Here is a 13,974-nt window from a genome sequence, read left to right on the forward strand (position 1 = left end):
GGGAGGCCCCACATTCCAGACCCCAGTCGGACGGCCAACTCCTCCTCCCAGCCCCCCGCTCCAGCAGGCCGCAGAGAACGGGGGTGTGTGAAGACTCCAAACCTCCCTCCACCCGCTCATATGTAGTGTTGATGCATGTGTGTTCTAAGGTGCATTTAAAACCCAGGAGGGCATGGAGCCTTTTTTGTGCCACGGACCGGTTCATGTCCGACAATATTTTCACGGACCGGCCTTTAAGGTGTCGCGGATAAATACAACAAAATAAAACCAGTACCGCTACAAAAAAAAGATTTATTCATAACATATGGGAAAAGACCCAGGGAAAGCGAGTTAACAATAAAAACGATTAAAAAAATAATGATAAAAACCGACAAAACCCTAAAAACCGTAAAGTTCACACCGAGCCTCAACTCTTGCGGCCTGTTACCAAATGACCGGTCCGTGGCCCTGGGGTTGGGGACCGCTGGTGTACATAACATCAGAACTCAGGCTTATTATTGTGTTTAATTAAGCACAGACATGATTAGAAGCAGAATGATGCCAACATTTGTTAATATATTTTTCTTTATTTATGTGTATCATCAAGTAAAAATGCCAACATGTTTCAGATTTTCACAGGTCTTAAATCGAAACCCTTTCCTCTGATTGATGAGTCTGATGCGAGTTCATAATCTCTACAGAGCTGCATGTGGATGTGTTAGAAGAGCTTGGTTTAATCAGTTAAAGAAATATGTGAGGAGGACACAGATGGCAGAGAGATATCAGGATATAGTGATCCCTGATCAGACTTGAGCTTCGAGAAGCACCTCATGTCATCATGGACCATCAGTACGATCCAGTTTGAGGAGCTGGAACCAATAAACCCAAATGAGCCATCCAACAGAAGAAAAACTGATCCTCAAAATAACCTCAACTCAAGGCCAATTGCTGTCCATTGTTCCAGAGCTGTGTCACTCAGAGTTCATTGCTCAGAATGAAAAGATGATTTTTTTCATGTTTTCCACCTGAGGACTTGCGTATGATTCGGGTTGGTCTAAGCTCAGAAAGCACAGTAAGAAAAGTGTCATGGTTCTTCTTGGGGTTTTTTCACTTAGATGTTTAAAGACACATTGACGGTTATCATCCATTTTCTTCTCTGACGTTTAATCTCTACTGCTTCAGATTTTAAAGTAACTGAACTGGAAACATCGAAGCACATCGTCCTTCGTCTGGTCTTTGACTCCCTTCACTTTGTGGTTTTCAGTGTTTCTTTTTTGTGTCGTCACGCAGCAGCTGGGCAAGGCCGGCTGCTGGGCTGTTTCAGACTGTTAATAATGTACATATAGCAGCGGGAGGCAGGAAGAAGAATATTTATTCCTTCATTTGTTCTTGGTGTCCATGCCGTCCTCGTTCTCCTGAAGCACACAGAGAGAGACAATCATGGTGGACGATTTTAGCGTTTCGCCGACAGAATCACAGGTCGCGGTCTCAGCCCGGTCCTGTAGGTGTGGCTTCGCCTGAACCCTGTTGATGAATGGGTCTGGTGCAGAGGAGAACTTAATGAAAGCTTTTATTTATGTTGCTGATTCCAGAATATAACAAATAAAAACCTGTATACACTCTGCAACCTGTGTCTGTCACCTCACTGAGTCAGCCAATCATACTTTGTGTTGGGTGACGCACATAAAGCACTTATAAATGTTTCAGTTGTTTCATTTTTCTTAAGAACAGTTCCCTGATTTAACAGAAATTGTAAAAACAAACAAACAAAACAAAAAAACAACAGCTTTGATTTAAATAAGTACGAGCTGTTTATTTGAGGCTGGAAAACTTTACAAAAGAAAAGGCAAAGACAAAACTAACCAATAAGCTAAGCTGGGTGAACTAAGATTAAAACATGAAAAACCCAGAGCATGGATACATTGGCTGTGTCCCAATTCAGGGTCTGCACGCTTGTAGTACGCACGCTACGCGTACTACATACGGTGCGTACTATAAGTACGAGAGGTGCGGAAGTGAGAGGCTTGTGAAATGGGACGGTCTAGCCTTCGTCGTGCTGCCCAGGTTGCCTAGCAATCATGATACTAACCGCGAGAAATGTTTCATACAGCTTTGTTTGACAGAAATGAAGGAGAAAAAAATGTTTTGTTGGTCATTCATTTTTGTCATGACATCACTTTGATTAGTTGAGTATCTGAGGCTGAGACCACAGGACTGTAAAACATGATTGTTGGGCTTAATTTCTGTACTGAACAGTCATTTTAAGATTAGTAAATAACAATTAGCTAATGTTGTTCATGAGACTAAAATCATCTCACTGTGGTAATGTTAATATAATATGGCCAATATTATAGTATTGTCAGATTATTATGATATATATATACATATATATATACACACACATTACAGCAGTGAGCTTGAACTCTGGGTCAAAGATTCAGATGTAGATGTAGATTAAGATACAGATGTATTATATATAAGAGACAAATATTGTTCGTTTAATATGTTGGCATTATTACATTTGGCTCAATGCTTACATGTGTAAAAAGGAAAATGTACGAGCTGTGAAAACTGTTTCTGATAGAATGAAGATCAGACTGATATATGAAATATTCCTTTATTGGGTGAGAAAATCAGACCATGTCATAACTGCTTTAAGTCATACAGAATAGATATCAGAGCCTTAAACAGGCTGACTTCTGCTAAATGGGTCAAACTGGGCAGAAAGTATACAAACACATAACATCCTTATAGAATATGATGTAACACTATAGATCAACTTACCTCAGAATATATAAAGCATATAAACAATTACAGCAATATGATGCAACAAACACAGCAGTGCTACTAATCCAAAATACTCAAAGCTTCATAGAACTGAAACAAACATTTATTTTTAGCTCCATTCTGCTGCTGATACATACTTTAGGTTTCTGAATATTAAACTTGTTGCTGCCTTTCATAGTGTGTAACTTGAAGGCCCTGAGTACTTTCTCCCACACTGAAAACACTGGGATGATAACATTATTTGAACATTACCTAATAAGACTGATTCAGGACAGACAATTAGTGATGTTAAACTTTCCTAGCAGTCCTTCACAAACAGGGAACAGTCTGTCTATTCTCTCCATCTGTCAGCTGCTGCTGGCTCTTCCTCCTCCTCTTCCTCACACACTGCTGAGTTTGTCCTGGTGGATCATCAGGGGTGCAAAGCCTCACAGATGATGTGCAGCAGTGGGTCCCTCAGTCTGTCCTCACTCTGGACACTTGCAGTCGTCACACATGGAAATCAAATGTGTGAGAAGCAGCAGGATTCAAACACAAGTGTAACTTATAAATACATGTTCATACTTTTATTCCACAATCAGAGAGAAAGAAACAGAGAGAGAGTGCAGGACAGACAGACAGGTGACAGTCTCAGGTGTATACACTGCTACAAAACAGCACAAGAGAAGGAGGATTTAGTGTTTGTGTTATTACGAGTGCTAAACAAGAAGAGTTCCCAGATGGTCCAGTGGACACATGTGTGACTCCTGTGATTAAAGCATCTTTCTTTCAGCTTAACGAGTGAACCGTCAGCTCGTTCAAACACACGTTAAAGTCCGTTTGGCTCGACACCACCGAACAGAGGCAGCAATATAACATAGCTAACATTAACAGTGCAGTGAATCCTGCTTGTGCCGTCATATTCAGGACTGCAAACCGAGCAGCATCACTGACTTTCAGCTTGTTGTGTTTGTGGATATATGACTGACTTTAATTATCCACAAAATCATCACATTCTCTGTAAGATTAAGGTCAACTAATATCTATATATACATATACACACACACACACACACACACACACACACACACACACATATATATATATATATATATATATATATATATATACATATATACATATATATGTATATATATGTGTGTGTGTATATATATATATATATATATATATATATATATATATGTGTGTGTGTGTGTATATATGTGTGTGTGTGTATATATATATATATATATATATATACACACACACACATATATATACATATATATGTATATATGTATATATGTATATATATATATATATATATATACTGTATATAACATAACGACATCATAGGGAAGAGTAAAATTAAACACAGTGAACACAGAAAAACAAGACTTTCAAAATAAAACAGGAAACGTGGAAAGACATAGATATGACAACACAAGCTTGAGAATATGGAACACACAGACCTAAAACACATGACAGACTAGGCAAGAAATAAAAACCAAGGCCACAGATGATAGTAATGGCTAAACTAAAACTTAACTAGACCCTAAATAAGAATAACACAAGAATTTATAATCACAAACTTTACATAAGAAACTCAAAAATACAGAATACAATCAAAATGCTGGTTCAGAGACCCAGCCCCTGACAGGTATTCTGGATAAATCAGTTTTGTGACCCACAGATCTTTAGTTTCAAAGGCTGTCAGGGTTGAGATTATTGTGCCGGTCCAAGCCAAGAGTGGAACGTACAGACAAAGTAAGGACAGAATCAGAAGTTCTGTTAAAACCATCTAAAATCAGAATTTGGAGTAAAAACTGAGAATTAACTCTGCAAACAGTTTGGGTACAAACCCAAAGTTCACAGTAAAACTGAAAGGTTCAGTAAAAGCTGGAGTCCCTTTCAGATATTTTCTGTAAAAATCAGTAACCCTCCCTTTTCAAGCTAAAATATCTTGTATTAAGTAAAAAATCTGCCAATGAAACAAGTGAAAATTGTCTAGTTTTTTTCTAGTTTTAAGATTTACTGTCTTGAAACAAGTTCCTTTAGCTTACTGAAATGTTGCCCTTTAGCTGACTCTGTCTTATTTTAAGTGTAATGAGATAATTTTGACTAGAAATAAGATAAATACTCTTGGTAAGATTTTGAGTTTTTGCAGTGTGGACCCAGAATGATTTTTCAGGTGTTCTTGTTGAATCCTTAGAACAAGGGTGTCGAACTCCAGGCCTCAAGGGCTGGTGTCCTGCAGGTTTTAGATATCACCCTGTTTCAACACACCTGATTCAAATGATAAGTTTATTACCAGGCTTCTGGAGAACTTCAAGACATGTTGGGGAAGTCATTTAGCCATTTAAACCAGCTGTGTTGGATCAAGGACACATTTAAAACCTGCAGGACACCGGCCCTCGAGGCCTGGAGTTCGACACCTGTGCCTTAGAATCACAGGGCAGGAGTTTGTGCTGATTGGTGGCTTTAAAGCAGGGGTGGGGAACTCCAGGCCTCATCAGCCGGTGTCCTGCAGGTTTTAGATGTGTCCTTGATCCAACACAGCTGATTTAAATGGCTAAATTACCTTCTCAACATGTCTTGAAGTTCTCCATAGGCCTGGTAATGAACTAATGATCTGATTCATGTGTGTTGACCCAGGGTGAGATCTAAAACCTGCAGGACAACAGCCCTTGAGGCCTGGAGTCCCTCCCCCCGCTTTAACAAACAGAAGATCTGATCTGTAGGGAGCTGCACCTCCCTTCAGTAGGTCCTAGTAATCACCTGATGACATACTTTAAATTTACACACAACATCACATGCTTAAACTGTCCTGTCACATGACTCAGAGACTTTAGTCTGATTGAGGTGCTCGGTGCACCCCTACCTGTAATGTGAACAGATACACCTGAGCGCTGCTGGGTCATAAAGCCCCTATCACCCAGTGTAAATGACAAACAACTTCCTGTCACTGATTTCCTGTTTCTTAGTTGTTTCTTGCAGTGTGTGACCAGCTCACAGTAACTGGAATGGTGGAATTCAGTGATTGATGGCATCCCTGATTTCACAGACTGTCAGTGAGTTCGGAGGGAAATCAGGTTTGTGTGTTTTTACATCAGACCAGTCAGACCAGTCCGTCTGCATGTTGCCCTGGTTACTAAGGTGTGTCTTAGTCAGCATTCACCTCTCAGTGTCTCTGACAATTCAGTCAGCTACTGTCTCTCTGTCTGAGGATACTGTGAACTCTTAGGTATTTTTTCAGGTATTAACCTAAATTTAAACTGATTTTAGTCATTTTGTTACTTTACACTCTCACAAGGTTTAAAAGTGGTCTTCCATCCCAGAGCCCTGCCGGCCAACACGGACTACATCTTGTTGGAGTTTTACTCACGTCTGTGGGCCCAGTGTCTGGGAGTCACTGGTAAGCTTCCTTTTCTAAAAGAAATCAGTCAGAAATTTATGACTGCTCAAGCTAAGACAGTGCTGTGGTCTCCCTTTAGAGAAAAAGGTTTCCATCCTAGGCCTGTGAAATTAATGAACTGTTATTCCTGGGATTCAAAGAAAAAAAAAAGATACACCGGTGCTGCCATAGCCTCTCTCTGTTTCCCCATCTACAGTTCACTGGAATATGCTTCCACTCCCCTCTCCATCGGGGTGTGACACCTGTCTCTGCCTGATCCAAACCATCATGGAACTGCAAATATGGATCTCCATCTGCCAAGTTAGATATCAAGAATAGTGCATAGATTTGATAATTACAGTGGGTACTGTCACCAGTACCTCAACAGATGCAGAGTTGGACTCCATTAGTTGTGTTTTCCCACCTGTGGCTGTGGCTGCTCATCCTCAACACCTGCTTTCCTCTGCCTATAACTCAGACAGGCTGGGCTTTATAGGACCTTTAATGCTTTCTGGGATGGGAAACATGCTTTTGGTTTAGATGGGCTCCACTGAAACAAATCTGGGACTGCCATACTGTCCACTAACAAATCACGCAGTGTACACCATATCCAAAAGACTCCAGCAAGTATTTCTCCACAACTGCCCACACGTGTCAACCAATCCATCAGTGATTAGAAAAAAAAAGTAGATCCTAGTTCCTATGATCTCACTTCCACTCTGATAATATTTTTGATATTCCTGTCCTAAGAACTAAAAGTCTGCTGTGTCATCCAATTTATGAAGTATTCACGTACAAACTAAATTTTTATTTCTACCTCCATACAGCCTGGTTAAGTTTGGTTTTCTTGGTGTTAGATGACTTCATAGTAAACTGGTTTTATAACTTGAAATGAGCTTGTGAGGTGAATGATGCGTGCAGGTTTGAGGCGCTGGGTTTTAAAGTAAAGTGTAAAACCCCTGATGTCTGTGCAGATATTGACCACCCTGCTAGGACTAGGTAAGCTTTTTATTGATCATCCATGGTTCTTTTGTGTGATTGAATCACTTAAGCTGGTGATTTTAGTGCCCATGTTGACAATCGTACTGACTCAGTCACTACCAGTTCCTCATGAAACTGAAGCCATGTGATTTAAAACAGCATTCTGTTGGGCCTACATGTAATCATGGGCATACTTTGAACTTGGTGTTTACACGTGTCTTCAGTTTTAACTCCATAATTTTATATCTTATTATTTATTTCGACAGACAGGTACAGTATCAGAAAGTGTTAATCGTTATCTAAGAAAGCAACAGGCCTTTTAAGGTTACACAGAGCATCCACTGGTTTGTGTTGGACACTGAAATATGTTGATTAAAGTGGAATTACCGAAGAAAGTCAACATTTCAAAGCTGACGAGAGGCACCCAGAATGGCTAACTGAAGAATGGACAGTCCTGATGCCTAAGGATCTCCAGAGGGGACCAGTTCCATTCAACTACCAGCCAATAACTTTCTTAGCACAACATGGAAGCTCCTGTCGCATCATAGTGGTGAAGATGAACAGGCACATGGTTCAGTACATGACCAGGGCACAGAAAGGAAATGGCAGGAATATCAGAAGAGTGAAACACACCTGGATCCTGGAATGGAAAACATTCAGAAATTGTATCCGTTCTGTCACTAGTTAGCTATCATAAACTGATTAAAGTCTACAACTACTGACGCAAGATGGCACTGCGCATGTTCGACAAACTTTAACTATAAACACTTATTTCTCAAATCCAACTTCACAGACAGAGTTATATCTATGACAGGTTTTGGGAACAGGGATCCGTGGCGTAAATAAGCCTTTGTATATGTAGTGTTTCCTGTTCACCTTCTGCTTTCATCTGGAAAGCATCTGAACCAGACGGTGTTTCCGAAAAGGTGCTCAGGGCCAGTGCTGACCAGCTGTTACAGGTCTTCACATGAATTTTCTGTTGCTTCTTGACACAGGCTTTCATCCCAGCCTGCCTGCAGTCCACTTTACCCCCCAAAATAATCTGCCAACAGCCTCAATCACTTCTGCCCCATTGCACTTGCACCTATCATCACTAAGTGCCTGGAACGTCTGGTCCTAACCACCGAGGCCAACCTTCCTCGCTTTCTAGACCCCTGCCTGTTTGCCTATGGAGCAAATATGTTGACAGAGGACACAATAGTCATCATGCTTCATACCATGTGGAGCCATTTGGAACATCGAGGGAGCTACGTCAGAATGCTCTTCATCAACTTCAGGTTCATCTTCAACACAGCCATCCCCAACTGCAGAATAGAAAACGCTGAAAACGCTCTCTAAGACCATGCACGAACACTCGGGAATTGATAATCCGCTGGAGGGCTGGATGACTTCGGTCTTCGGACAGTGGAAAGGGTTTGTACTTTCAATTATGCTTTCATTGGCTGTGCTGGTGGGCATTTTGGTGACCTGTGGCTGTTGTCTCATTCCTTGTGCCCGAGCTCTGTTAGAAAAGGTGATTACGAAGGCGGTGGACTCGGGAGCAGAAGCCCACATGCCCATGATGCCCTTGATGGACATGGGAGTCGCTGTGTGGGACGAGGAGTGACGCACCTGAAAGTATGGTGACCTCTGGTCAGCCAGAGGTCAAAAGGGGGAATGAGGGGTCTGACAAAATGCTTTTGCCATTATGTAATCTGTAATTTCCACATAGTATGCTGATCAGTGTGATTTTCAATGATTAAACTGTAATAGAGACGAGCAAACATAGTGGCAGATCTGAGAGGAAAAACCCTTTGTTATGAAAATGATTTTAATCTTTTATACATGATTGCATTTGAGCTTATTAAAGAGCTGTGGCTCCTGGTCCAGTGAGGGTCAGAAACTCTTGGCAGGCGTTAATGATCAGCCAATACACGGTGAGGAGGACAGGAGCTCTGAAAGGAATCGCAATACACCTGCTTACATGACATACGCCTAGAGTTATTTTTATCTTCTATTACTTATATCCTTTAGAGCTAAGATTTAAGTTTTTATCATCTATCCCTTATAGCCTTTTGAGTAAGTTTTAAGTTTCATTTGAGGTTCATTTCAAGTAAGTTTCCTTCATGGTTTGAGTAGCATCATTTGAGTGTGACATTTAGTCTAGAAGTCACACATAGTTCAGCTGTGTACGAGCGCAGGCCTTGTGTCTGGCGAGGGCGAGAGGTGTGAGGTGAGCCGGGTGCAGGAGAGGTCATGACACGCACACAGCACTCACTCACACACACACACCTACACACACACACACACACACACAGTAGTAGACTCATTTTAGTAGGTAAGAAGTAAGATGTGTTTTGCTGTGATCGCAGATTGTGTCGGCGTATTGTCAGATGGTTACAGGAAGTGCACCAGATGTTCTGGGAGATAAGAATGCATTCATGGTGCGACACCGGGATGGAGATGAGACGTAACTATGTTAAAAGTTAACGGAACATTTTGTGGTTTAGGTTGACGTAGGCTGTACTGTGTCTGCTTTGCAAAAGAGGGGGCTTTGTTGTCTTACCCCTATAAAACCTTTGTCTAATTATTGTAAGTTCAGTTCCATCACTGATTTTGCACAGTGTTGAACTCCGCGCGTGTAATTCAATAAATCTTCGCTTTGATCATACCTTCTGGACCAGAGTTGTTACTTGCTTGTGAGCCCTCCGTACTCCTTTCTCCAATTTTTGAATCCTAACAGTGCACACAGGGTCATGAGCAGACGTCCCATTGTACCACGGCAGACCCGACAATGTTTGCACGAACACGCTTTGAAGCATTACGTTATGGACCACTTTTCACACATGGTTGGTTTACCCACACAGCCGGCTGTAGCTTTTCAACTTACAGCCCGACACACATCCTAAAAACAGCCGAGAGAGCACAGACTACGCCCGAGAGTCGTGATTGCAGATGCCGCTCAGGTGGGTCCACTTCTCCTGCAGCGGCACTGCAGACCACGCCCCGCCACACACATCAAACACGTAAAATAAATATTTATGCACTTTTGCATTCACTTTTTGTTTTTTGTTATTTTTACACAGTGTTCTGAATGATGAACAATGGTCTACAGCCAATCTTGTGTATTATTATACAAACTTTCGTTGTAAGATTCAGATAACTATTTAATAAAAGCTAAATATTTTATATGAGAGTAAGAAAGAAAAGTATATCTTTGTGTCCACCTTTCCCTGTTAATGCCCTACCTGGCCCCCCGGCAAAAGCTTTGCTAGATCCGCCCCTGCACAGTTACCAGCTGTCAGCTACACAAAAAAGGAGCTTGGTGTTTATTTGTCTCTCAGAAACGGTTCATAACTTCCCTTCAACTCATTCATGTCACCTAAAGGGTAAACCTGTTTCTCCATCACCTGTTCAGCTCTGATGATTCAGTAAGGACATCTCCTGGTTTGGGCCAGCCGTTTTTACAGCTGTGGCTCCAGCAAACACCAGCTGATACTAGAAATTAAAAGCAAATGAATTCTAACAACAGCTGATCAAGCTTAAACGTGCAGCTGTTGTTTAGCGCGATAAACAAACAAGAGCGAAAAGCCGATCATTGATCAGTTTCATGATTGAAGTTGCAACAGGCAGAGAATGACAGGGGAGGCTTCGTAACGACAGAATAAATCGTAATATTTTCTCAGAATGTTGCACGATTCCGTTTGTACGGCAACTCTACGAACTAACCCTTATGAATAAAATAAAGTCCAACGTCAGTAACTTAGCGCGCACACAACTGTATATAAACTCCCGTCGTGCTAGCTAGCACGCAGTACGATTGTAAAAAGTCAGCACAACGAAAATAAACTACACCTAAACTCGGTTTATATCTGACCCAAATAGAGTGCAGTTCATAACTTCTTACCTGAAATTCAGTTCACCTCACGCTCCTGCCTTCGGTTTCCCTGATCCACGATTGACCTACGCGTTAGCAACCACCGGTCGATCGGCGGTCGCCTTGCCGCCTCATATGTCTCGTTCGCGGCATGTCCTTTCTGTCATACACCGGTGGATAGCTGCCCTCTGTTGTAGCTCCGCGTTATACCACCACCAAACAACTCAGTTATTTTTTCCACATCCAGCTGTAACTCCGATTCTGTGCGAGCATTTGCGAGAGACCGGGGAGGTGAAACGAGAGAGAGAGTCCCCTCGCTGTCCATTTGCAGCCAAGTGCGGCAGCTAGCTAGGTAGCCGGCTAGCTGTCAGGCAGGACGTCGTCAGAGCACTGTCGCTAATATGGGATGTCTTGATAAAACGAGCAGATATTTGAAGTTTACACACCTACATTCTCGCCTGAAAATATCTTAAAAGTTTATTTTGTGACCTAGAAATACTAATAAAAGACATATAAAACGAAGTGGTGGCCGCCATTGTTTACTCTGTACTAGGCGTGCTATGAATTGTGGGATATGTAGTTTCACCCCAAGCATAAACCTTTTTGGCTGTACTACTCCGGGTATACCACTAGAGAGAGCCAACACACCACAAATGAAGTCTGTTTCTATGGGGCCAAAAGTAGAATCTTTCTCAGGAGCCTAGAAATTGGCCCAAATTTGCACTAAAATCAAAATATTTAAAAAACTATAAAAGTCATAAACACCAAAAGTCATACCATACTAGTCCAGCTCCAGCCGCACAAAATGATCTAACATATGTAACCCTATTGTCAAAACTGTGCGGCAGAGAAGCGCGGGAAAATTTTCACTAAAATATTAATATTTAAAAAACTATAAAAGTCATAAACACCAAAAGTCATAGCACACCATTCCAGATCCAGCCGCACAAAATGAGGTAACATATATGAAGCTTATCTCAAAACTGCGGGGCGAGTTTCGCTGCAAAATCTCAGGCAGAAACTGAATAATAACTAGAAAAATTTGCATTTCCTGCGAAAATGCTGTGTGGATGCCTTAACACTGAAGCTGTCTGCTGAAAAGCTGAAAAGTTGCAAAAAGTTGCATGGTGGTGGAAAAAAAAAAATGTCACCCTGAGCAGGATTCGAACCTGGCCCTCCTGGGCTCAAGACAACGACTCATCTCACTGTGCCAAACTCACTCTCACAAGGAAAGAGATGGAGAGACTGACAATTATGGTGGAATGAGTAGAAGCTGCTGAGGATTGTGCTGATAAGGGGTGAAAAGGCTGAAAATTTTGCAGAAAAGAGGTGACTCAGTAGAATTTCTGCAGAAAAGAGGGAAAGAAGCAGAACGTTGCGTTGAAAAGAGGTGAATGAGCAGAATTTCTGCTGAAAAGAGGCAGAAGGTTCTATATGTAGAAAAAGAAACACTGTTGAACCATGTGTGAAATAAAGAAAGAAATGAAATGAAAGAACAACCTGGTTCTGCTCAAATTCACCAATCAGAGGTACTGCTTCTGTCTGCTTCATCAGGCTGTTTACTTGTATGTATTTCTGCCATGTGGTGTTGACAAGAATCTGAGGTCCATATTAGAAAAGCTGCTAAAATCAGAAAACTTTGCAGAATTGTAATAAATTAGCAATATAAATTACAGGTCTGTGATAGTGTATCAATTTGTAGTGAAAAAAAAAAAGTTGAACAAGGTGGGATTGAACTCACGACCTTTGAGCTGCAGAGCCGTGTCATTACTGATTGCGCCACCTGGAAAGGGGGCGAGGGTCTGAAAGACAGATACTTCAGCAGTCAGAATTAGATCGCGGTGAGAGGCGAAAAACGCCGTTTTTTGGTGTTACAAAATGTCGTGTAACTCAAAAACTAGGAGGGCTAGCGGCATAATTCTTGTACTGGGTGAATCAGCGGACTTTGGTGTACTTTGACTGCGATTTTCATTGCTCTATGTACCTCCGTCGCGGAGATATGACGAGAGAAGAAACGGCTTCATTTTCGGAGTTTGAAAACTGAGAGGAGGACAGATTTCCACCCCTCAAACAAACGTAATTCATTGCTCAACGGTAAGATAATTGTAAAAACTGCTTCCACTGTGAGTGTCAGCAGTGTCTGAAGATATATTGGCACAAGCCTCATGTCCTGACTTTGCTTTGTTAAAGAGATATGGCGATTTGAAAATGCCTCCCGTTACAGAATTTCAGCTCTGAATTTCAAAACCTCCCATAGACTTTGAATGGGAGTTGTCAGACCTTGTGTCACTCCGAGGCAAATTGCAAAAAACGGTGAATCTCACAATAAAGATAGTAACATTGTCTGAAAGCCAGCAAAAATACCTACGTTTTGATGTATAATTTGTGGGGGTTGAGTGGAAATTGAGTAAGTAGCAAGAAGTTGTTCAGACATGAAGACAAAATTCAGAACAGATCAGCACTCACTCTGAGTTAATTGCACAGAATTGTGGAAGTTTCCCATTCGTTTCAATGGGACAAATTAAAGGAAAAAAGTGTAATATTTTAAAAAGTATAACAGTAATAAACACCAAAAGTCATAGCAGGAATTAGCAGAAAGAGCAGAACAGTATAGAGTTTGAACGGAGAAAATCGGCTGAAAACTGAGGAAGTAGATAAGCGGCAAAGAACGGAGCAACTTGAAGAATAAAGTATAAAGAATAAAGAGAAACAGGAACTCAATAGTGTGGAAGCCCTTTTAGGGCATCCACACAATAACTAGAAAGCGAAAATTTCAGAAGAAATTTCAAGTGTGTCTATGCCGCTGTTAATCAGTGTAGTTTGCCATTCATTCAGCTACAGAGAGCAAAACTCAGCAGAGCAGCCATTCTCCACCATGAACTATGGTAAAAACAAACACCGCTCGCGCCTCACAGATGACAGCTTACAGTTTTGGGTAAAGATGAAGTGACTTTGTACAGCCCCGATTTGCAGACGCTGTGCACACAGGTTCATGAGC

Source organism: Oreochromis niloticus, linkage group LG9, assembly GCF_001858045.2.
Source record: "Oreochromis niloticus isolate F11D_XX linkage group LG9, O_niloticus_UMD_NMBU, whole genome shotgun sequence".
Taxonomy (NCBI): Eukaryota; Metazoa; Chordata; class Actinopteri; order Cichliformes; family Cichlidae; genus Oreochromis; species Oreochromis niloticus.